The sequence below is a fragment of the Procambarus clarkii genome, chromosome 12 (assembly GCF_040958095.1).
Source record: "Procambarus clarkii isolate CNS0578487 chromosome 12, FALCON_Pclarkii_2.0, whole genome shotgun sequence".
NCBI classification, from domain to species: domain Eukaryota; kingdom Metazoa; phylum Arthropoda; class Malacostraca; order Decapoda; family Cambaridae; genus Procambarus; species Procambarus clarkii.
Window position 1 is genome coordinate 49,371,744 of NC_091161.1, and position 26,325 is coordinate 49,398,068.

Sequence of the window (26,325 nt, forward strand, 5' to 3'; positions counted from 1 at the left end):
AAAACGCAAATTAATAAATGAGTCGCAACATGGTTTTACAAATGGCCGTTCATGTTTAACAAATTTGCTAACTTTTTATTCTAGCATAGTTGAGGCAGTTGATAGTGGTAAGGATTGTGATGTCGTGTACCTTGACTTTAGCAAAGCTTTTGATACAGTGCCACATGAAAGACTAATTAAAAAAGTAGAAGCTCATGGTATTGGGGCTGCTATATTAACTTGGATTAGGGCATGGCTATTCCAAAGGAAACAGAGAGTTAGTATAAATAGGGTTAAGTCAGAGTGGGATAATGTTGTTAGTGGAGTACCTCAGGGCTCTGTCCTGGGACCTCTGTTGTTTATAATATATATAAATGATTTAGATTCAAGTTTGAGTAGCAACATTTGCAAATTTGCCGATGATACGAAAATCGGTAGGGAAATTAATTCGGAGGAGGACTCACTATCACTTCAAGTTGATCTAGATAGGGTTTTGAAATGGTCAAATGATTGGCAAATGCAGTTTAATGCTGATAAATGTAAAGTTCTGAGGCTAGGTAATGATGATAGAGTTACAAGATACGAGCTAGATGGTGTTGAGACTGCGAAGTCGGATTGCGAAAGGGATCTGGCAGTTATGATTAATAAGAATTTAAAACAAAAGGATCAATGCATGAATGTTCTTAATAAGGCGAATAGGACACTGGGATTTATTAATCGAAGCGTTAGTAACAAGACACCTGGTGTGGTTCTTAAGCTATATCATGCACTGGTTAGGCCCCATTTAGATTATGCAGTTCAGTTTTGGTCGCCGTATTATAGAATGGATATAAATTCACTTGAACGTGTCCAACGTAGGATGACTAAGTTAATTCCCCAAATTAGAAATCTTTCATATGAAGAAAGATTAACAAAGCTTAAGCTGCATTCACTGGAAAGGCGAAGAGTTAGGGGTGACATGATAGAGGTTTACAAGTGGGTGAATGGACATAACAGGGGGGATATTAATAGGGTATTAAAAATATCAACACAAGACAGAACGCGAAACAATGGGTATAAATTGGATAAGTTTAGATTTAGGAAAGACTTGGGTAAATACTGGTTCAGTAACAGGATTGTTGATTTGTGGAACCAATTGCCGCGTAACGTGGTGGAGGTGGGGTCCCTCGATTGTTTCAAGCGCGGGTTGGACAAGTATATGAGTGGGATTGGGTGGTTATAGAATAGGAGCTGCCTCGTATGGGCCAATAGGCCTTCTGCAGTTACCTTTGTTCTTGTGTTGCTGTTGCGAACTCGTTGGAACCAGTGGTTAGAGGTGTTTGTTTGGGTTTAAACTGTTAGTAGATAGTGGTATATATTAAAAAGTCTTTCCTAAATCTAAACTTATCCAATTTATACCCATTGTTTCGTGTTCTGTCTTGTGTTGATACTTTTAATACCCTATTAATATCCCCTTTGTTATGTCCATTCACCCACTTGTAAACCTCTATCATGTCATCCCTAACTCTTCGCCTTTCCAGTGAATGCAACTTAAGCTTTGTTAATCTTTCTTCACATGAAAGATTTCTAATTTGGGGAATTAACTTAGTCATCCTACGCTGGACACGTTCAAGTGAATTTATATCCATTCTATAATATGGCGACCAAAACTGAACTGCATAATCTAAATGGGGCCTAACTAGAGCAAGATATAGCTTGAGAACCACACCAGGTGTCTTGTTACTAACGCTGCGATTAATAAATCCAAGTGTCCGATATGCCTTATTACGAACATTTATGCATTGATCCTTTTGTTTTAAATTCTTACTAATCATAACTCCTAGATCCCTTTCGCAATTCGACTTCGCAATCTCAACACCATCTAGCTCGTATCTTGTAACCCTATCATCATTACCTAACCTCAGAACTTTACATTTATCAGCATTAAACTGCATCTGCCAATCCTTCGACCATTTCAAAACCCTATCTAGATCAACTTGAAGTGATAGCGAGTCCTCCTCCGAATTAATTTCCCTACCGATTTTCGTATCATCGGCAAATTTGCAAATGTTGCTACTCAAACCTGAATCTAAATCATTTATATATATTATAAACAACAGAGGTCCCATGACAGGGCCTTGAGGCACTCCACTTACAACATTTTCCCACTCTGACTTGACTCCATTTATACTTACTCTCCGTTTCCTTTGGTATAGCCCTGCGCTAATCCAGCTTAATATAGCACCCCCAATACCATGAGACTCTATCTTTTTAATTAGTCTTTCATGTGGCACTGTATCAAAAGCTTTGCTAATGTCAAGGTACACAACATCACAATCCTTACCACTATCAACTGCCTCAACTTTGCTGGAATAAAAAGTTAGTAAATTTGTTAAACATGAACGGCCATTTGTAAAACCATGTTGCGACTCATTTATTAATTTATGTTTTTCAAGATGGAGACGAATTGTATTTGCAATTATTGATTCAAGTAACTTTCCCACAATAGACGTTAGGCTAATTGGCCGATAGTTTGACGCAAGTGATCTATCTCCTTTCTTAAAAATTGATACCACATTAGCTACCTTCCATGACTCGGGCACTCTGCCTGACAAATTTATTTATTAAATATGGTAGACAATGGCTCGGAAAGCTCCTCTTTGCATTCTTTAAGCACCCTGGCAAACACTTCATCTGGCCCTGGTGATTTGTTTGGTTTTAGTTTTTCTAATTGTTTAATTACATTATTCCTGGTAACTGCTAAACTAGTCAACCTGTCCTCATCCCCACTCACATAGACTTGTTCGGCTGAAGGCATATTGTTAAGTTCTTTAGTATATACAGATATAAAATATTTGTTAAAAATACTACTCATCTCCTTGTCTTTATCCGTTATTTGACTTGTCTCAGATTTTAATGGACCTATCCTCTCCCTAGTCTTAGTTCGATATAACTGAAAAAAACTTTAGGATTTGACTCTGCTTGCCCTGCTATGCGAACTTCATAGTTTCTTTTTGCTTTCCTAATCTCTTTTTTAACATTTCTAACCAGTTGTATGAATTCCTGTTCTAAACTGACCTCCCCATTCTTAATCCTTTTGTACCAAGCTCTCTTTTTACCTATAAGGTAAAAAAGGTGTCCTATCCCCAAGACATTCCAATCTATTTGACACAAAAAATTTCTTAGGCTATTGAAATCAGCTTTTCGAAAATCAGGCACTTTAACAGAATTTTCTCCTACAGATCTATTCCATTCTATGTTAAATCTGATTTCTTTATGATCACTGTTCCGTAGCTCACTCTCTAGTTATAAATTAAAGCTGCATGGCATGGACCAATAGGCCTTCTGCAGTTGTCTATATTCTTATGCTCTTTTGTTCTTAAGCTGACTTATGTTCTTAAATATTTGCAATTATCGATTCAAGTAATTTTACCACAGTAGACGTTAGGCTAATTATAGTTCTTGATAATAAATTAGTTCTTGATAATAAAATAGTTTTTGATAATAAATTAGTTCTTGATAATAAAATAGTTCTTGATAATAAATTAGTTATAGATAATAAATTAGTTATGAATAATAAATTAGTTCGTGATAATAAATTAGTTCTTGATAATAAATTGGGTCCTGATAATAAATTATTTTTTGATAATAAATTATTTTTTGATAATAAATTAGTTCTTGATATTAAATTGAATAGTTCTTGATAATAAATTGATTAATTCTTGATAATAAATTGATTAGTTCTTGATAATAAATTGATTAGTTCTTGATAATGAATTGATTAGTTCTTAATATTAAATGAATTAGTTCTGGATAATACATTAATTAGTTCTTGATAATAAATTGATTAGTTCTTGAAAATAAATTGATTAGTTATTGATAATAAATTGATTAATTCTTGATAATAAATTGATTAGTTCTTGATAAATAAATTGATTAGTTCTTGATAATAAATTGATTAGTTCTTGATAATATATGATATCAGGTATTTAAAGCCAAAGAGTTTAAATTTATGCGTACATTATCGAAATCAGGTAAATAAAATATTGAGTTTGTTTCAAGAATTTTTATTCTAGAAAATTATTTTAAAATAATAACAACCCAGGCAGCATCAAACAGGCTTCACATGCACCTGACTCTCCAGGTATCTCACGTCACCTCCTCTTAGGGTGACCTATATATTAACCCGCAGACAAGAGAGACAACAACAACAACAAAAGAGAGCTGATAGCTTATTCATTTTCATTTTGGCGTGACATCTTTTACTGTCATAGTGACACTTTCCGAGACAATGGATACAATTCCTCAAGCTGATTATTTTCCTAGTCTTCCACGGTCGATCTTAACCGTCGTCAGGACTCTAGGTGAAGAATTTTCTGCGGACCAAATTTTAGAATTCATTAACACGTCAAAAGACAGTCTTAATGTATTGCATAATAACAATTCAACGATGTTATGCGCTTGCAAATTTCAGCTTGGAATTTTAGGTGCATTAACTCTTTCCTTTCGTACGCCTTCAGTTGTGATGACGGGGCAGTGGGAATATGTCTTTTGGGAAATTATTGACCTAGCACGATATTTGGCGCCTGAAAATAGTACAAATTTAAGTGCACTCGAGTCTACCACATTAAAACCCTGGATACTAAAAATATTCACGGACCCGGAGATGTGCCCTAACCCGTACCTGCGTCTGAAAATGGTCTACTTAATCAGCCTTTGGCCAAAGAATTTCTTGCAGGATGCCACCTCGGGAATGCAAGCAGCTGCAGGACTATTAATCAATAGAAAATATATGAATTTTGATCATCTTATTCCAGAGGGCGATCGTATAACAATACCTATTAGCCTTATGGTTATGTTAATGTGCCTTGATCAATATGGCCACCTTGCTGCTATTGGTGCTGCAGCCGCAGATCAGATAAGGAGACTTAATGTAGGACCAGAAGTATCATTACTCTACAATCTAGTGCAGGTTCTAAAGCAAATGGCAGAGGCATCCCTAAATTTAAGCAAAATGGATGGTTTATATATGTCCGAGAAAACTTTCAATTTGTATTTAGCGTTTTTGGATTTACGGAAACTCAGGAGGGCTTATGAATCTCCTGGCCTTGTTAAGGTCGCTGCAGATACCCTAGTCACTATCACGGTTTCAATTGTTACAATTTACTCGAACTTACAAGATAACAAAGGAAGCAGATACATGACGCTCGTGTCTCGCTTAGATAATTGTTACAAAAACATATGTAAAAACAAAAATTTTAGATCATTGTCTCAGGTTCTGCGGCTTGATCACGCACAGTGTCTGTCTTCCCTAAACAAGAAGGCAGCAGAATCCGGCATTTTCTTTCATCATTTCCCAGTACCAAGTCAGGAATCATCGGAGGAGATCCCGGAAGAGTTCAGAGACAGCGTGACGCAGGCGGTGATGGAGGCGCCGATACTGCTGCACTCGTCCAAGATGGTGATAGACGAGTCGACGCTGCTTCGCCTCCTGCTGGAGTCCCCCTCGGACCCCTTCACGCGGTGCCCTTTGGACCATGGCTCGTATTGTCGCCTTCCCGAACTCCAGGCGGACATTCTTGCATGGAAGAAAATACGAAAGTTTTGGAAACTCCAGGTGAACATTCTTGCATGTAAGAAAATACGAAAGTTTTGGAGTAATATAATTGATGGAAAAATCAACAAGGGATGAAAATGCTCAAGATGTTTGCTAACGCCGCCACCGTTTGCAGCTTTTTCCGGACATGTTAATTAAGTTTACTGAATTAATGAATTTAACTCTGCAAGAAATTACTCTGGTCTATTTTTTAATATATTCAAATTTTGTCACACATTTGAATAAGTTGTGTATTTTCTTTTAACCAATAATAATAATACAAATATTTATTTAATAAAAAAATAATAAAAGCAGCAATTTATTAATAGCCTATTCTCAACTATTTATCATAAATTTTATATCCATTAGTCATGAAAATATCTACCAGAATCATTGAGGAAATTTATAAAACAAGTAAAAATAGGATTCTGAGAACGATATACTGGAAATTATACTTTCCTTTATTACAGATTCTAATCATGTGTAATAAACTTTAAAAAATCAACCATTACAATCAGGTATATTTTATATTGATCTCTGGCAACCTGATAAGTTATCTTGAGTTATCTTGAGATGATATCGGGGCTTTTTAGTGTCCCCGCGGCCCGGTCCTCGACCAGGCCTCCACCCCCAGGAAGCAGCCCGTGACAGCTGACTAACACCCAGGTACCTATTTTACTGCTAGGTAACAGGGGCATAGGGTGAAAGAAACTCTGCCCAATGTTTCTTGTCGGCACCTGGGATTGAACCCAGGATCACAAGTCCAGCGTGCTGTCCACTCGGCCGACCGGCTCCCCTAAAGATCTAAAGATAAACCTAAAGATCCTAGCTTTCTCAACCGTATGAACTCCTACATGCTAATTCCCATAATCACCAAACCAATCAGAATATCTGTAACTTCCCTTTGACATAAAACAACTTTATTCGTATACACGTAAATGAGAGACTGAACTCGGTAAAATCATAAATATTATATGGGTGGTTATAGAATAGGAGCCGCCTCGTATGGGCCAATAGGCCTTCTGCAGTTACCTTTGTTCTTATGTAATGTTCGTAATAAGGCAAATCGGACACTTGGATTTATTAATCGCAGCGTTAGTAACAAGACACCTGGTGTGGTTCTCAAGCTATATCTTGCTCTGGTTAGGCCCCATTTAGATTATGCAGTTCAGTTTTGTTCGCCGTATTACAGAATGGATATAAATTCACTTGAACGTGTCCAGCGTAGGATGACTAAGTTAATTCCCCAAATTAGAAATCTTTCATATGAAGAAAGATTAACAAAGCTTAAGTTGCATTCACTGGAAAGGCGAAGAGTTAGGGGTGACATGATAGAGGTTTACAAGTGGGTGAATGGTCATAACAAAGGGGATATTAATAGGGTATTAAAAGTAGCAACACAGGACAGAACACGAAACAATGGGTATAAATTGGATAAGTTTAGATTTAGGAAAGACTTGGGTAAATACTGGTTCAGTAACAGGGTTGTTGATTTGTGGAACCAATTGCCGCGTAACATTGTGGAGGTGGGGTCCCTCGATTGTTTCAAGCGCTGGTTGGATAAGTATATGGGTGGGATTGGGTGGTTATAGATAGGAGCTGCCTCGTATGGGCCAATAGGCCTTCTGCAGTTACCTTTGTTCTTATGTTCTTATAATAGAAAAACAATAATATAAATCTTGTGCCAACACTTCTTCACAAAACTCTGAGCATCTATTTTCGGTCCAGGACGGACCGAAACGTCGTCGTCCCTTCACTTTCTAGTGTGTGGTCTGGTCAACATATTTCAGCCACGTTATTGTGACTCATTATCTGCTTACTCCATTGTATTTACATGCAAGCTGATATTGATCCTGAACTAAATCTGCTGTCACAAATCTACAATAACCAGCATATTGATCATCACTGCTGCACTTATTACACAGTAAACCTTGCGAGAAACAAACTCCAAAATAACACTTGCCTATTAGTTTTCAACCAAAATGTCAGATAACTTGGTAAACATTTTGATAATATGAATGCACTACTCAGCACGAGGTACTAAACTATCGTTCATTATTTTAACAAAAACATAGCTAAGTAAAGACCATACCCAACTTTACAACTTAGCCAGTAATAAAGCAATTCACAACGGTAGGCCAAATAAAACAAGAGGTGGCTATTACCAATATACCTTTATTTGAACATAAGAACATAAGAACAAAGGTAACTGCAGAAGGCCTATTGGCCCATACGAGGCAGCTCCTATTCACAGTGAGAGGTTGTAAGAACATAAGAACATAAGAACAAAGGTAACTGCAGAAGGCCTATTGGCCCATACGAGGCAGCTCCTATTCTATAACCACCCAATCCCACTCATATACTTGTCCAACCCGTGCTTGAAACAATCGAGGGACCCCACCTCCACAATGTTACGCGGCAATTGGTTCCACAAATCAACAACCCTGTTACTGAACCAGTATTTACCCAAGTCTTTCCTAAATCTAAACTTATCCAATTTATATCCATTGTTTCGTGTTCTGTCCTGTGTTGACACTTTCAACACCCTATTAATATCCCCCCGGTTATGTCCATTCATCCACTTGTAAACCTCTATCATGTCACCCCTAACTCTTCGCCTTTCCAGTGAATGCAACTTAAGCTTTGTTAATCTTTCTTCATATGAAAGATTTCTAATTTGGGGAATTAACTTAGTCATCCTACGCTGGACACGTTCAAGTGAATTTATATCCATTCTATAATATGGCGACCAAAACTGAACTGCATAATCTAAATGGGGCCTAACTAGAGCAAGATATAGCTTGAGAACCACACCAGGTGTCTTGTTACTAACGCTGCGATTAATAAATCCAAGTGTCCGATTTGCCTTATTACGAACATTTATGCATTGATCCTTTTGTTTTAAATTCTTACTAATCATAACTCCCAGATCCCTTTCGCAATCCGACTTCGCAATCACAACACCATCTAGCTCGTATCTTGTAACTCTATCATCATTACCTAACCTCAGAACTTTACATTTATCAGCATTAAACTGCATCTGCCAATCCTTTGACCATTTCAAAACCCTATCTAGATAGAGTGTCATATTGCAAATAGTGTCATTAATGACACTATTTGCAATAGTGTCATTAATGATAGAGAAGACTACTGTGAATATACCTATACTCAATTCTCTATTAAATTCCTGAAATCCACCTTGACTATTGGAACTATCTATAGATTTCCCAATATTAATATAACTGCACTCTCAGATAACTTAAGGAATCTTATATACAACAAGCTCAACAAAAATCATATCATTCTAGGAGGTGACTTCAATATTGATCTGTCAACAATATAGCCCTCAAGTCGATTATTTCCTAAACAGCATGAACTCCTGTATGCTAATCCCCACAATCACCAATCTCATCCTATTATAACTCAAACATCCGCTTCTACTTTGAATCAATTATGGATGAACATAACAGCTCCCCCTTGCATCTGGTATAATCACTGATAGAACAACTGACCACTATCCTACCTTCCTCATAGCAAACATGGACATAACACTACCAGATACCAAGAAACTTACCTTCAGGTTACACAGTGAAGGGTCAATAAGCAATCTCTCAAATACACTTCACAAAACAAACTGGTAATCTGAATTCAATAATACACAGGACATAAATTCATTAGCCAACATCTTCCTTTCCAAAACTATGCCTCAACAACACTCACTGTCCTCACCAAGCAAGTAACTGCTTAATGATTAAACAACCTCTGGTTCATAAGTGCCATACTCAAAGCGATCAAAAAGAAACATGAATATAAAAAAAACTTAGGAATTGCCTCGTTACAAAAGAAGTAGTTAAGACGTACTTCTCAATGTTTACCAGTATAGTAAGAAGAACGAAACTTTCCAATTATGAGAGTAGATTAAAAAAAGCAAAAGGATACATGGAAAGCCTCTACATTCCTAACATTCTAGGATCTAAACAGCAATCACATGACAAGATTGGAGATAAAATCTCCATGGATGGTTATACACCTGCGACAGATTTAGAAACAGCAACTGAATTTATTAGCTTCTTTTCATCAATTGGTGCTAACCTTGCCAGAAAAATCTCACAGACCACATAGACTTGTTCGGCTGAAGGCACATTGTTAAGTTGCATTCAATGGAAAGGCGAAGAGTTGGGGTGACATGATAGAGGTTTACAAGTGGGTGAATGGACATAACAAAGGGGATATTAATAGGGTATTAAAAGTATCAACACAAGACAGAACACGAAACAATGGGTATAAATTGGATAAGTTTAGATTTAGGAAAGACTTGGGTAAATAATGGTTCAGTAACAGGGTTGTTGATTTGTGGAACCAATTGCCGCGTAACATTGTGGAGGTGGGGTCCCTCGATTGTTTCAAGCATGGGTTGGACATGTATATGAGTGGGATTGGGTGGTTATAAATAGGAGCTGCCTCGTATGGGCCAATAGGCCTTCTGCAGTTGCCTTTGTTCTTATGACTTGACTCCATTTATACTAACTCTCTGTTTCCTTTGGTATAGCCATGCCCTAATCCAGCTTAATATAGCACCCCCAATACCATGAGCCTCTATCTTTTTAATCAATCTTTCATGTGGCACTGTATCAAAAGCTTTGCTAAAGTCAAGGTACACAACATCACAATCCTTACCACTATCAACTGCCTCAACTATGCTAGATTAAAAAGATAACAAATTTGTTAAATATGAACGGCCATTTATAAAACCATGTTGACTCAATTATTAATTTATGTTTTTCAAGATGAAGACGAATTTTATTTGCAATTATAGATTCGAGTAACTTTCCCACAATAGACATTAGGCTAATTGGTCGATAGTTAGACGCAAGTGATCTATCTCCTTTCTTAAAAACTGGTATCACATTAGCAACTTTCCATAACTCTGGCACTCTGCCTGACTCTATTGATTTATTAAATATGGTACACAAAGCTTCTTTTTGCATTCTTTAAGCACCCTGGCAAACACTTCATCCGGCCCTGGGGATTTGTTTGGTTTGAGTTTTACTATTTGTTTAAGAACATCCTCCCTGGTAACTGCTAAACTCGTCAACCTGTCCTCGTCCCCACCCACATAGACTTGTTCGGCTGAAGGCATATTGTTAAGTTCCTCTTTAGTAAATACAGATAAAAATATTTATTAAAAATACTACTCATTTCTTCATCACTATCTGTTATTTTACCTGTCTCAGTTTTTAATGGACCTAATCTTTGTCCGGTATAATTGGAAAAACCCTTTGGGATTTGTTTTTGCTTGCTCTGCTATGAGAACTTCATAGTTCCTTTTTGCTTTCCTTATCTCTTTTTTAGTATTTCTAACGCATTTTAATTGTTTATTTCTATATTTAACGCATTTGACGTATTAGAGGACGAGTGCTGTGGTGAACCAGTTGTTCAAAGAGGAGGTAAAGCAACGAGGAGCATTAAAGCGCAGGTCCCTCAAACTGCTCGAAAGGAAAAGGGAGAATCGAAGCGAATTTTGGTTGTGGGAGATTCCCAGGTGAGGTATTTAGACAGAACGTTTTGTGCCAGAGATAGGGGGAACAGATTAAGGGTTTACTATCCGGGAGCTGGAATTGGTGATATTGTTGGAAACATGAATGATATGACGGGAAATGGAAACAAACCCATTATTTGTATTAGTGCAGGGGGTAATGATGTTGGGCGAGATAGGAGTGAGGAACTAATACAGAGATTCAGGACAGCCATTGAATTAGTTAGGAGCAAGGGAGGAATCTCAATCATATGTGGCATTCTTCCAAGAAAAGGAGTGGGAAATGAATGGATGTCGAGGGCACTTGGTGTCAATTGCCGGCTGTAAAGATATTGCAAATCAAATTCAATATGTTTCATAGACAACTGGGAACACTTCTATGGAAGAAATGAAATGTATGCTCGTGATGGGGTGCATCTATCGAGGGCTGGGGTTGTTGCTGTTGCGAACTCGTTGGAACCAGTGGTTAGAGGCATTTGTTTGGGTTTAAACTGTTAGTAGATAGTGGTTTGGGAATTGATAGGGAGGAAGGAGGTAATAAAAGTATGTGTTTGTGGGAGAAAGGAATTGGCAAAATGATCAGGGAAAGAGAAGGGCCTCAAAATAACAATTCACTTAGGATATATAACACTAACAGTAGAAGTCTAAGAAATAAAATTAACGAATTAAATGCTCTTGTCTGCACAGAAAAAATAGATATTATTGCACTAACCGAAACGTGGATGAATGTAGAAAATAGAGAACTATTAGCTGAATATCAAATAAATGGATTTAAACTATTTCACACAGATAGATATATTAGACGAGGAGGTGGAGTAGCCATATATGTTAGGGACAATTTGAAATGTAGTCTCAAAGAGGGAATCAAAACTGAGCCACACACAGAAACTATTTTGATAGAATTAAACGAAAAAGCTAATAATATTATAATAGGAGTTATATATAGGCCACCAAATTTAGACAGAATGGAAGCAAAGCATCTATGGGATGAAATAGGGTTTTGATAGGGTCCATTTCAAAACCCTACTAGATAGGGTTTTGAAATGGTCAAAGGATTGGCAGATGCAGTTTAATGCTGATAAATGTAAAGTTCTGAGGTTAGGTAATGATGATAGAGTTACAAGATACGAGCTAGATGGTGTTGTGATTGCGAAGTCGGATTGCGAAAGGGATCTGGGAGTTATGATTAGTAAGAATTTAAAACAAAAGGATCAATGCATAAATGTTCGTAATAAGGCAAATCGGACACTTGGATTTATTAATCGCAGCGTTAGTAACAAGACACCTGGTGTGGTTCTCAAGCTATATCTTGCTCTAGTTAGGCCCCATTTAGATTATGCAGTTCAGTTTTGGTCGCCATATTATAGAATGGATATAAATTCACTTGAACGTGTCCAGCGTAGGATGACTAAGTTAATTCCCCAAATTAGAAATCTTTCATATGAAGAAAGATTAACAAAGCTTAAGTTGCATTCACTGGAAAGGCGAAGAGTTAGGGGTGACATGATAGAGGTTTACAAGTGGATGAATGGACATAACCGGGGGGATATTAATAGGGTATTAAAAGTATCAACACAGGACAGAACACGAAACAATGGGTATAAATTGGATAAGTTTAGATTTAGGAAAGACTTGGGTAAATACTGGTTCAGTAACAGGGTTGTTGATTTGTGGAACCAATTGCCGCGTAACATTGTGGAGGTGGGGTCCCTCGATTGTTTCAAGCACGGGTTGGACAAGTATATGAGTGGGATTGGGTGGTTATAGAATAGGAGCTGCCTCGTATGGGCCAATAGGCCTTCTGCAGTTACCTTTGTTCTTATGTTCTTATGTTCTTAAATATCTAGAGCATCTAGATCTAACAGTATTTTTGTCATGGGTGACTTTAATTTTAGTGGAATGAACTGGTTGAACAAAACAGGGAATAGTGAAGCAGAAGATTTTCTAGAATTAATTGACGATTGCTTTCTTACGCAACACATTAAGGAACCAACATGGGAAAATAATATTTTAGATTTAGTGTTAACTAACAAGGAAACGCAAATTAATGACATCGAAATAGGGAGTGAGCTAGGGAACAGTGATCACAAAGAAATCAGATTTAGCATAGAATGGAATAGACCTGTAGGAGAAAATTCTGTTAAAGTTGACCAGACAACACACTAGAAATTGAAGAGACGACGACGTTTCGGTCCGTCCTGGACCATTCTCACAATCGACTTGAGAATGGTCCAGGACGGACCGAAACGTCGTCGTCTCTTCAATTTCTAGTGTGTGGTCTGGTCAACATACTTCAGCCACGTTATTGTGACTCATCGCCTGCTTCTGTTAAAGTGCCAGATTTTCGAAAAGCTGATTATAATAGCCTAAGAAATTTTTTGAGTCAAATTGATTGGAAAGTCTTGGGTATGGGGTGTGGGCCGGTCTTGGAGCGAGACATGAACCCAGCGATAGGTGACTTAAATGGGGATTTCGATGTGGATTCAATATATAACTTATTTAAGACTATTCTAAACAAAGCACAGGAACGTAGTATACCATACAAATTGAATAGATCGAATACTAATGACCCAAAGTGGATAACAAAGAATTTGAAGAACCTTATAGGTAAAAAGAGAGCTTGGTACAAAAGGATTAAAAATGGGGAGGCCACTTTAGAACAGGAATTCGTACAACTGGTTTGAAATGTTAAAAAAGAGATAAGGAAATCACAAAGAAACTATGAAGTTCGCATAGCATGGCAAGCAAAGACAAATCCTAAAGGTTTTTTTCAGTTATATCGTACTAAGACTAGGGAAAGGATAGGTCCATTAAAAACTGAGACAGGTCAAATAACAGATAGTGATGAAGAGATAAGTAGTATTTTTAATAAATATTTTGTATCTGTATTTACTAAAGAGGAACTTAACAATATGCCTTCAGCCGAACAAGTCTATGTGGGTGGGGACAAGGACAGGTTGACGAGTTTTGCAGTTACCAGGGAGGATGTTCTTAAACAAATAGTAAAACTCAAACCAAACAAATCCCCAGGGCCGGATGAAGTGTTTGCCAGGGTGCTTAAAGAATGCAAAGAGGAGCTTTGTGACCCACTGTCAACCATATTTAGTAAATCAATAGAGTCTGGCATAGTGCCAGAGTTATGGAAAGTTGCTAATGTGATACCAGTTTTTAAGAAAGGAGATAGATCACTTGCATCTAACTATCGACCAATTAGCCTAACGTCTATTGTGGGAAAGATACTCGAATCTATAATAGCAAATAAAATTCGTCTTCATCTTGAAAAACATAAATTAATAATTGAGTCGCAACATGGTTTTATAAATGGCCGTTCATGTTTAACAATTTTGTTATCTTTTTATTCTAGCATAGTTGAGGCAGTTGATAGTGGTAAGGATTGTGATTTTGTGTACCTTGACTTTAGCAAAGCTTTTGATACAGTGCCACATGAAAGACTGATTAAAAAAATAGAAGCTCATGGTATTTTAGACAGAATGGAAGCAAAGCATCTATGGGATGAAATATCTAGAGCATCTAGATCTAACAGTATTTATGTCATGGGTGACTTTAATTTTAGCGGAATAAACTGGTTGAACAAAACAGGGAATAGTGAAGCAGAAGATTTTCTAGAATTAATTGACGATTGCTTTCTTACGCAACACATTAAGGAACCAACACGGGAAAATAATATTTTAGATTTAGTGTTAACTAACAGGGAAACGCAAATTAATGACATCGAAATAGGGAGTGAGCTAGGGAGCAGTGATCACAAAGAAATCAGATTTAGCATAGAATGGAATAGACCAGTAGGAGAAAATTCTGTTAAAGTGCCAGATTTTCGAAAAGCTGATTTTAATAGCCTAAGAAATTTTTTGGGTCAAATTGATTGGAAAGGCTTGGGTATGGGGTGTGGGCCGGTCTTGGAGCGAGACATGAACCCAGCGATAGGTGACTTAAATGGGGATTTCGATGTGGATTCTATATATAACTTATTTAAGAATATTCTAAACAAAGCACAGGAACGTAGTATACCATACAAATTGAATAGATCGTATACTAATGACCCAAAGTGGATAACAAAGAATTTGAAGAACCTTATAGGTAAAAAGAGAGCTTGGTACAAAAGGATTAAAAATGGGGAGGTCACTTTAGAACAGGAATTCGTACAACTGGTTAGAAATGTTAAAAAAGAGATAAGGAAAGCAAAAAGAAACTATGAAGTTCGCATAGCAGGGCAAGCAAAGACAAATCCTAAAGGGTTTTTTCAGTTATATCGTACTAAGACTAGGGAAAGGATAGGTCCATTAAAAACTGAGACAGGTCAAATAACAGATAGTGATGAAGAGATGAGTAGTATTTTTAATAAACATTTTGTATCTGTATTTACTAAAGAGGAACTTAACAATATGCCTTCAGCCGAACAAGTCTATGTGGGTGGGGACGAGGACAGGTTGACGAGTTTAGCAGTTACCAGGGAGGATGTTCTTAAACAAATAGTAAAACTCAAACCAAACAAATCCCCAGGGCCGGATGAAGTGTTTGCTAGGGTGCTTAAAGAATGCAAAGAGGAGCTTTGTGACCCACTGTCAACCATATTTAATAAATCAATAGAGTCAGGCAGAGTGCCAGAGTTTTGGAAAGTTGCTAATGTGATACCAGTTTTTAAGAAAGGAGATAGATCACTTGCGTCTAACTATCGACCAATTAGCCTAACGTCTATTGTGGGAAAGTTACTCGAATCTATAATAGCAAATAAAATTCGTCTTCATCTTGAAAAACATAAATTAATAATTGAGTCGCAACATGGTTTTATAAATGGCCGTTCATGTTTAACAAATTTGTTATCTTTTTATTCTAGCATTGTTGAGGCAGTTGATAGTGGTAAGGATTGCGATGTTGTATACCTTGACTTTAGCAAAGCTTTTGATACAGTGCCACATGAAAGACTGATTAAAAAAATAGAGTCTCATGGTATTGGGGGTGCTATATTAAGCTGGATTAGGGCATGGCTATACCAAAGGAAACAGAGAGTTAGTATAAATGGAATCAAGTCAGAGTGGGAAAATGTTGTAAGTGGAGTGCCTCAAGGCTCTGTCCTGGAACCTCTGTTGTTTATAATATATATAAATGATTTAGATTCAGGTTTGAGTAGCAACATTTGCAAATTTGCCGATGATATGAAAATCGGTAGGGAAATTAATTCGGAGGAGGACTCACTATCACTTCAAGTTGATCTAGATAGGGTTTTGAAATGGTCAAAGGATTGGCAGATGCAGTTTAATGCTGATAAATGTAAAGTTCTGAGGTTAGGTAATGATGATAGAGTTACAAGATACGAGCTAGATGGTGTTGTGATTGCGAAGTCGGATTGCGAAAGGGATCTGGGAGTTATGATTAGTAAGAATTTAAAACAAAAGGATCAATGCATAAATGTTCGTAATAAGGCAAATCGGACACTTGGATTTATTAATCGCAGCGTTAGTAACAAGACACCTGGTGTGGTTCTCAAGCTATATCTTGCTCTAGTTAGGCCCCATTTAGATTATGCAGTTCAGTTTTGGTCGCCATATTATAGAATGGATATAAATTCACTTGAACGTGTCCAGCGTAGGATGACTAAGTTAATTCCCCAAATTAGAAATCTTTCATATGAAGAAAGATTAACAAAGCTTAAGTTGCATTCACTGGAAAGGCGAAGAGTTAGGGGTGACATGATAGAGGTTTACAAGTGGATGAATGGACATAACCGGGGGGATATTAATAGGGTATTAAAAGTATCAACACAGGACAGAACACGAAACAATGGATATAAATTGGATAAGTTTAGATTTAGGAAAGACTTGGGTAAATACTGGTTCAGTAACAGGGTTGTTGATTTGTGGAACCAATTGCCGCGTAACATTGTGGAGGTGGGGTCCCTCGATTGTTTCAAGCACGGGTTGGACAAGTATATGAGTGGGATTGGGTGGTTATAGAATAGGAGCTGCCTCGTATGGGCCAACAGGCCTTCTGCAGTTGCCTTTGTTCTTATGTTCTTATGTAGTTGTACGAATTCCTGTTCTAAAGTGACCTCCCCATTTTTAATCCTTTTGTACCAAGCTCTCTTTTTACCTATAAGGTTCTTCAAATTCTTTGTTATCCACTTTGGGTCATTAGTATACGATCTATTCAATTTGTATGGTATACTACGTTCCTGTGCTTTGTTTAGAATATTCTTAAATAAGTTATATATTGAATCCACATCGAAATCCCCATTTAAGTCACCTATCGCTGGGTTCATGTCTCGCTCCAAGACCGGCCCACACCCCATACCCAAGCCTTTCCAATCAATTTGACCCAAAAAAATTCTTAGGCTATTAAAATCAGCTTTTCGAAAATCTGGCACTTTAACAGAATTTTCTCCTACTGGTCTATTCCATTCTATGCTAAATCTGATTTCTTTGTGATCACTGCTCCCTAGCTCACTCCCTATTTCGATGTCATTAATTTGCGTTTCCCTGTTAGTTAACACTAAATCTAAAATATTATTTTCCCGTGTTGGTTCCTTAATGTGTTGCGTAAGAAAGCAATCGTCAATTAATTCTAGAAAATCTTCTGCTTCACTATTCCCTGTTTTGTTCAACCAGTTTATTCCGCTAAAATTAAAGTCACCCATGACATAAATACTGTTAGATCTAGATGCTCTAGATATTTCATCCCATAGATGCTTTGCTTCCATTCTGTCTAAATTTGGTGGCCTATATATTACTCCTATTATAATATTGTTAGCTTTTTCGTTTAATTCAATCCAAATAGTTTCTGTGTGTGGCTCTGTTTTGATTCCCTCTTTGAGACTACATTTCAAATTATCCCTAACATATATGGCTACTCCACCTCCTCGTCTAATATATCTATCTGTGTGAAATAGTTTAAATCCATATATTTGATATTCAGCTAATAGTTCTCTATTTTCTACATTCATCCACGTTTCGGTAAATGCAATAATATCTATTTTTTCTGTGCAGACAAGAGCATTTAATTCGTTAATTTTATTTCTTAGACTTCTACTGTTAGTGTAATATACCCTAAGTGAATTGTTATTTTGCGGACCTTCTCTTTCCCTGATCGTTTTGCCAATTCCTTTCTCCCACAAACACATACTTTTATTACCTCCTTCCTCCAAATCAATTCCCATACCTCTATCTACTAACAGTTTAAACCCAAACAAACACCTCTAACCACTTCTTCTAGCGAGTTCGCAACAGCAACAACCCCAGCTCTCGATAGATGCACCCCATCACGAGCATACATTTCATTTCTTCCATAGAAGTGTTCCCAGTTGTCTATGAAAGATATTGCATTTGATTTGCAATATCTTTCCAGCCGGCAATTGACACCAAGTGCCCTCGATATCCATTCATTTCCCACTCCCTTTCTTGGAAGAATGCCACATATGATCGGGATTCCTCCCTTGCTCCTAACTAACTCTATGGCTGTTTTATACCTCTGAATCAGTTCCTCACTCCTGACTCGACCAACATCATTTCCTCCCACGCTAATGCAAATAATGGGATTGTTCCCATTACCAGCCATAATATCATTCATGTTGTTTATTATATCACCAATGCCAGCTCCGGGATAGCAAACCTGTTCCCCCTATCTCTAGCACAAAACGTTCCATCCAAATACCTTATCTGGGAATCTCCCACAACTAATGTTTGTTTAGGTACTTCCTTTACTTTCTGAGGGGCCTGCGCTTCCTTTCTCTTCGTTGCTTTCCCTTTTGCGCGATCCACAGTCTCTCCACAGCACTCGTCCTCCAAAACGTCAAATGAATTTGAAGTTGCTATGGCGTTTGAAGGCGGCTTTATCAAAGTCTTCTTAAGGCCCCTGTCTTTCGCAACTCTCCAAGACGAGGTCCCTTTACTGCTGGTCTCCTCCTTCGTTACTTCTCGTTGTTTTTTAAGCTGACGCACCTCCTCCCGCAGAGAGTCCAACTCTGTCCTCTGGGCTCCCACTAGAGTCACCAGGTCCTTCACTACAACTTCCATATTGCTATGATAATATAACATGAATATTAATATTATGAATATTTATAATATAATACTATGAATATTAAAGATTATGAATTATTGAGCAACAGTAAGAGCAAACATATTAATTACCAAATCATTATTTCTGGCAATAAATTATTCACTGTAAAGATCATATATGCATGATATGGAAATCAGTAATAATCTTAGATAAATTTGTACGAAATAAATGTCTTATCTGTAAGACGATTTCTGTAACGCCATTTCATCATTTGTCCTCGTGGTCACTGAATCCCAAAAAAGAAAGAACCCGAGGTGAATATCACAAATGATGAGAAACAACTTGTCGACTCCTCGAATACACGCCGAACTCAGAGAAATTTAAGTAGCATTTGATTAGGCTACGAATTATTTCAAATATTCATGAACACTGAGAACATGTGGAAAATAAACTAACGTTGTGTATTAGGTATCCATGCTGTATAACGACTGACTACCCACACATATACAATCTAGGATGATGCATCAAACGAGAATGGTATACTTAACATAAGCGTATCAAATACTAAGGTCTGCCGAAACCGCGTCAGCGAGTCCCAGGTGTCCACTGCTGTGTACGTGTAATTACGGGTCGTGGCTTCAATTGTTGACGCGTTATTAACTGGCAGGGCACTATAGAACACGTGAATAGGTAATTGTTGACTATTAAACTTGTATCAACGTAATTCTTGTCGATAAAAACTCCCCAGTCACTATCACGTGTCTCGCCACTCTTCACGCCAGGGATGCCTTGTGTACAATGGCGTCTCCGCCTTCCCTCAACCCGTCTCTCACATTCACCACAGAAATTATTAATCACGGATAACTCTTTTTTGCGTAATTATTGATGTAATACGTTAATGAGAACTGGGTTGCAATTATAGGGACGTAAATATTATCATATTCTCGTTTAATGGTGTTAAACAAGAAATGGAGAAGATTTTTATTATCTCCATAGCATTCGTACGTAACAGATAAAACTGCTACTGATAATAATTTCAGTTATTAACTCTCGGTTTTAGATTATCGGGAGTCATATTATCCGTAGGTAATTATTACACGAAATACTGATAATTTTAGAGAACCACATTCAATTCTCTAACACATTTGTAATAAACGTGTCTATCTAGACATTATCTGACGCAATTTTGCTACTCAATTTCATGAGAATTCTAGCACTAATACGCAGATGAAATGGTTTAATTTATGTTTACACTACCAATAATGAAATTAATAACTACTGTAGTTAGTATATAATGATGATGATGTATTATAATACAATAGTAGTTTGTTAGTGTTGGAAATTTCCAACATAACTCTAGGGGGAGAAAACTCGGGTCGCAGTGACATACCTATCCCGAAGTTAGTATTAATGTTAGAATGTTAGTACGTTAGTACACACATAACGGATGTCCCGTAATTGTCAAGGACATACAAGACTTTAAGTCTTGTAAATGAACTCATGTTAAATGGAAAACATGGAATTGTGAATCATCTAAAGTTATTGACTAATAAAGCCTACAATGTATTCCTTGACTGGTGTCGCGATGACATGTAACGGTTATTTTACTAAGTCTTAAAGTTTTGCAAACTCATAGATGCTCTAGATGAAATAATGTTATAGTTGATAGCCTGCACAAACAAATTATGGATTAAATTATACAATTTAAAGTAACTGAGAATCCACTGTGAGGTGAATGTCTTGGGTCATTGTGACTTGTAACTGATTTGTTACTTGACATCACAACACAGCATCATCATGATTACTCAAATTGGCTGGGAAATTATTTGCTCCTAGTCAGAGCTATAAAAAGCTTGTAGTTTCCGTTTGCATTGTTGAGCAGCTGCTCTAGTTGGGCGGGTGCTCTGTGGATCAGAATTGTTGTCCTCGGAAACTGTAGGTGAAGCTGGTTCTGTTAAACACTCTCGTTCTGCTAATTCGAGAGGTACCAACTTCTCTAATGTTTTTAGGGTAGTAGTGCCTCGGCACAAAACCCGTACTACTCTCAGGATGCCTTGGTGATCTGGGTGGATAGAGACAATTTTGCCTATAGGCCATTCTGACCTTGGTCCATCACTGTCAACCAATACTAGGTCTCCTGGTTTGAGTTGAATTTTATTATAGGGGCTCGAAGCTCTATAGTGGTACTCTCGTAGAGCTGTGAAGTACTCTCGAGTCCACACCTCATTCCACCTTTCAATTACTCTCGAGAGATGTTGGTAACTTTCCACTAAGTCACTCTTGGTTACATGGGAAGGGTCGACGGGATCCTCTTCTGCCAAAGGTATCAAAGGGCTCAGCAGGCCTCCATGCATTAAATATGAGGGACTCAGAGGCTCTCTCTGTGAGAAATCATCTGATAGGTAAGTTAATGGGCGATTGTTGACTCGCGCCTCAATTTCCATGACGAGCGTTTGGAGTTCAGAGTAACCAATTTTCTGTCAATGCAAGGTCTTCCTTAAACATTTCTTGACAGTCCCTATCATACGTTTGTAGAACCGACCTTGCCAGGGGGCTCTTGGAGCAATAAATTTCCAGTGGCATTGTCGTCTCTGCATGACAGACTGCACTTCTGGATGATTCCATATCTCTCGTAAGGCAGGCTTCTCCTGCCACAAAATTTGAACCATTATCAAATATCATTAGTTTGGGACAGGATCTGCAAGCTGAAAATCTACGAAAAGCTTGGATGAAGGATTCGGCACTCATGTCAGAAGTCACTTCTAGATGTACGCCTCGTGTGGTAGCACACGTGAAGAGGCAAATATAAGCTTTCACTGGTATCTTATCTGGATTGCCAGTGAGAAGCAAGGTTCCTGTGTAATCGACACCAGTGGTCTCAAAGGGACGAAGATGAACTACTCTCTCCTTAGGGAGTGGTGGAGGTTCTGGGTAAGGACACACTCGAGCGTTGTATCTTTTGCAGATTACTCAGAACTTAATGATTGATTTGACAGTTTGACGACCTTGAGGGCCTCTTCCAGGCTGCACGCTTATAGCGGACAGCCCGAGCACAGTCTGCATTCCACCAGGGTCCACTTCCGTGGACCCTGAGAGGAAGAGCGAGGAATAGAGCAGAGGGCAACATCGAAGACAGTGTCATGAAAAAGGCGGAGCGCACGAGGGAAAAGTCAGGGAGAGCAGCACTCAGGGTAAATACGTTCCAGTCCGCCTTAGCGAACTGCCACCTAGGGAAGGAGAGGGAAGGGCGAAAAGAGAAAAAGGAAACAGGGATGGGGAAATGGTCACTGCCATGGAGGTCATTAAGAACCTGCCATGTGAAATCTAAGGAAAGAGAAGAAGAGCAGAGAGAAAGGTCAAGACAGGAAAGGGTGCGAGTCCGAGAGTCCAAATGAGTGGGCTCACCAGAATTCAGAAGAGACAGGTAACAAGAGAGGATAAACGGCTCAAGAAGGCGACCTCGGGTGTTAGAACAACACCCCAAAGAGATTGACGACAATTGAAATCACCCAGCAGGAGCACAGGCTCTGGTAAGGAGTCCAGGAGGTGTTTCAAATCAGGATGAGAAAGCGGGACACTCGGGGGGAGATAAATAGAACAAACTGTGTACCATTTCCTCACAAAGATACGAGCAGGAGAACAATGGAGAGGCCAAGGAAAAAGTAAGTGGACGATGGGAATATCAGCGCGAATCGAGAGAGCAGAAGAATTAGGAGCCCCAGCAACGGCTGGGAGAGGGGAGGGAAAGAAATAGCCACGAAAACGACCAGGACGAGCACCAAGCATCGGCTCCTGGAGACAGACACAAAGGGGCGAAAACCGCGAAATCAGAAGTTGGAGTTCGAGGAAATTGGCATAATAACCACGAACGTTCCATTGAAGAATAGACATCGACGAGAAGAGAAAGGACAACAACAGAGAACAAGGAAGAAACAAAGGCGAAAGAGCAATATAGCACGTTAAAGAATATCAGGGTCAGCAAAGTCAGGGTTAGGGGGCATGGGTAAACTGAGCAAAGACGGAGGGAAGGAAGCGGGAGAACAGACCAGAGGTGTGCGGGCGGGGTCCGGAGGAGGAGAAAGAGGACGAGAAAACGGAGAGGAGCAGTCAAGGACAGCAGCAGGAAGAGGGAGAGTAGAAAGAGGGGAGTGCACCTCAGCAAGGGCAGCAACCGAGAGGGAAGCAGGGGCCAAAGAAACCTCCATAGCAAGAACAGGGGGCGCAACCACTGAAATGGGAGGGGAAGGAGCAATAGAGCCAGTAGCAGGGGCCAAGCCTTCTTACCCGCCAGGGAGGAGGAAGGAGAGGAGCCAGGCTTACGCTTCTGACGTAAAGAGACTGGTGTCCCAGCAACTACGTACTGGGCAACGGATTCCAGTGTCTCAACAGGAGAAGCTGAATGAGAGCACACACGACGGCCGTTAGGAGAGCGATGTACATCCGCCTGCACCGACAGGCGGCGGGGAGAGTCAATAGATGGAGGAGAAGGATGGGAAAGAGGATCGGAGGGAGACGAGGAAGAAGACACAAGAGACATGACAGACCGGGTAAAAAGAAGGGGAACCCCAGACAGAGGACCAGGAGGGGGACCCTTCGGGACAGAACTTAAAGGAACAGAGGAGGGGGCAGTGGGCGTATCAGGGTCCAAGGCCCGGAAACGGTTGTGAGTCTAAGGAAGGTGGGAAGGACGAGAAGAGGAAGAGCGCAACACGCGAGCATAAGAGACGTTAGCATAAGGCGGGAGCCGGCAAACCTGGCGCCTCACCTCGGGAAAAGATAAACGCTCCTGGTGCTTCAAGTTGAGGATGGCTGCCTCAAGCTTGTAATGGATACAGGCACGGGAGAAGGTAGGATGGGCCTCACCACAGTTGAGGCAGCGAGCTTGGGGAGAAGTGCACTCCGACTTAGAGTGACCTTCACCCCCACACAAAGAACAGAGAGAGACAGTCCCAGAGCAGCGGAGGGCACCATGCCCAAACCTCCAGCACTTGTTACAAAGCCGAGGAGAAGGAATATACTCCTGGACAGAGCACCTGGCACCAGCAAGAATGACAGAGGAAGGAAGGGTCCTACCAACAAAGGTGATCTACACAACTCAAAGGGGTTGACGGCGACGACCACGAGGGGGATGAGTAAACGAGTCTACCTTGTGACGGTGTTCCCCCCTTATATTTCTCCCACGCCAGCTGTAAGAGTCATATTCACTTTACCCGAACGTTCTCTACGTTCCGGGGAACAATTTGCCATATGTGGGAGCATAAAGTGTTCTCGCGTTGGCAAGAAAATGGCAAAAGAAGAGTGTTTTGGCCAGTGGTTTAGGCCCTTTAGGACGCTAAGATGTCGCTGGACCCTACATTTTCACGCCAAGACACGTCACGAGTGCAGGGGGGTCCGGACGGCGCGGGCCGTGGCGCCACGGAGTTTGACACGACACGTCGAGGAGGTCAAACGTGCGATAGGGGGTCCTGTCAGTCTGAGAGTTTTCGCCCCAGATCCGGTGGATTTACGCTTCATCCTGTAGTCTGCAAGCACCCTGTGAGGTCTTCCTATATTCCATGTGTTGGACCGAAGAAGGAATTGACGAGAAATGAGCAGCAAGTGCTCCAGTGACAGGTGTGTTGCAAGAAGTGAAGTCTGAGCAGTGACGTCCGGGACGACTGTGCAGTTTCACCAGTTTAGGTGACGACGTAGCGGCTGGGCCAATCCGCCGAGAGGCAGGAGAAGAACGAAGCTAACTGGGAATCAGAACGACTGCAGCCGAGAGAAAGGACTGCAGACGTAGTTGTGAGGAGAAGTCGACGACCAGGAGACCGACTCCAACCCTTCAAGAGGTTGTGGAGGAGCACGGGCCAGCAGAGGATAGAGCACGGTGAAGATGCGTTTTTGAGTGTTGATTGGGTTCCTGGAGGGAGCATCAGTGTGTGTGTGGGGGCATTCCCTACAGCGAGTCGAGAGCCGGGACCAGGAGCTACAATTCAACTTTCAACAGAGGACAAGTCCACATCATTGAGGTGGAAGTAGGTAATTCAGTTTTCCCTCCCCATTCCCCTTTAGTCAGCTATTTAGCCAGAGTATCTTCTATGTCGTGAGCAGCGCTCACCAATATCTATCCCAGCAAACACAAATCATCTACACAACGTTCGCCTATCTCTTCCCATAGGTGTGGGAATGATTTGCATTGAGAATGGTGCAGGAGAGCCTTTGAGAAACTTTTACTCAAAAAATCCAAACACAAAGGTTTAATTATAAATTGTTTTTCTACAATTATTTTCTTCCAAATGTAAAACAAATAGTTTTTACATGTTTAAATATAAAATTTATGGTGTTTTTTTGTAAAATTCATTAATAAATTGTGAATGATATATATTGGCTGAGTGAAACCTTTAAAATCCATTTAGTTATAATATGAACAGAAAAAAGTAGTTTTCCAAATTTTCTAAAAATCGCTCTTTTTAACACAATTTGACTCCTTATGCATTCCTCTAAACACTAATATCATGTTTAAATATATAATTTATGTATTATTCCCTAAGATAATTTATATAAATTATAAAAGTTGCTGGAAAGTGGTGAGAAAGAATCTGAAAACGTTTTGTTGTCTTATATTGGCGTGTTCTTATTAACTAGAGTGAGTAAGAGTGAGCGAGAGTGGGTTAGAGTGACTGAAGGTGAGTGAGAGTGCCAGAGAGTGTGCAAGTGTGAGTAAGAGTGAGTATAAGTAAGAGTGACTGAGAGTGAGTAAGAGTGACTGAGAGTGAGTAAGAGTGACAGAGTGAGTAAGAGTGAGAGTAAGGGTGACAGAATGAGTAAGAGTGAGAGTAAAGTGATTGAGAGTAAGGGTGAGTATGAGAGTAAGAGTGATTGAGAGTTAGAGTGAGACTAAGAGTGACTGAGAGTAAGAGTGATTGAGAGTAAGAGTGATTGAGAGTAAGAGTGATTGAGAGTAAGAGTGATTGAGAGTAAGAGTGATTGGGAGTAAGAGTGATTGAGAGTAAGAGTGATTGGGAGTAAGAGTGATTGGGAGTAGGAGTTAGAGTGAGAGTAGGAGTAAGAATGAGAATAAGAGTGATTGAGAGTAAGAGTGAGTAAGAGTAAGAATGAGAGTAAGAGTGATTGAGAGTAAGAGTGATTGAGAGTAAGAGTGATTGGGAGTGAGAGTAAGAGTAAGAATGAGAATAAGAGTGATTGAGAGTAAGAGTGATTGGGAGTAAGAGTAAGAGTAAGA

General features: G+C 39.3%; 1 long non-coding RNA gene across 1 annotated transcript in view; it reads right to left on the minus strand.

Moving 5' to 3' along the window:
• Nucleotides 1-4,009: 4,009 nt before the first annotated feature.
• Nucleotides 4,010-26,325, minus strand: part of LOC138363933 (uncharacterized) — a 65,878-nt gene continuing 43,562 nt past the window's right edge. Inside the window, exon 2 of the long non-coding RNA XR_011228275.1 lies at nucleotides 4,010-5,536. This is a non-coding gene — a long non-coding RNA (uncharacterized lncRNA). The remainder of the gene's footprint in view (nucleotides 5,537-26,325) is intronic.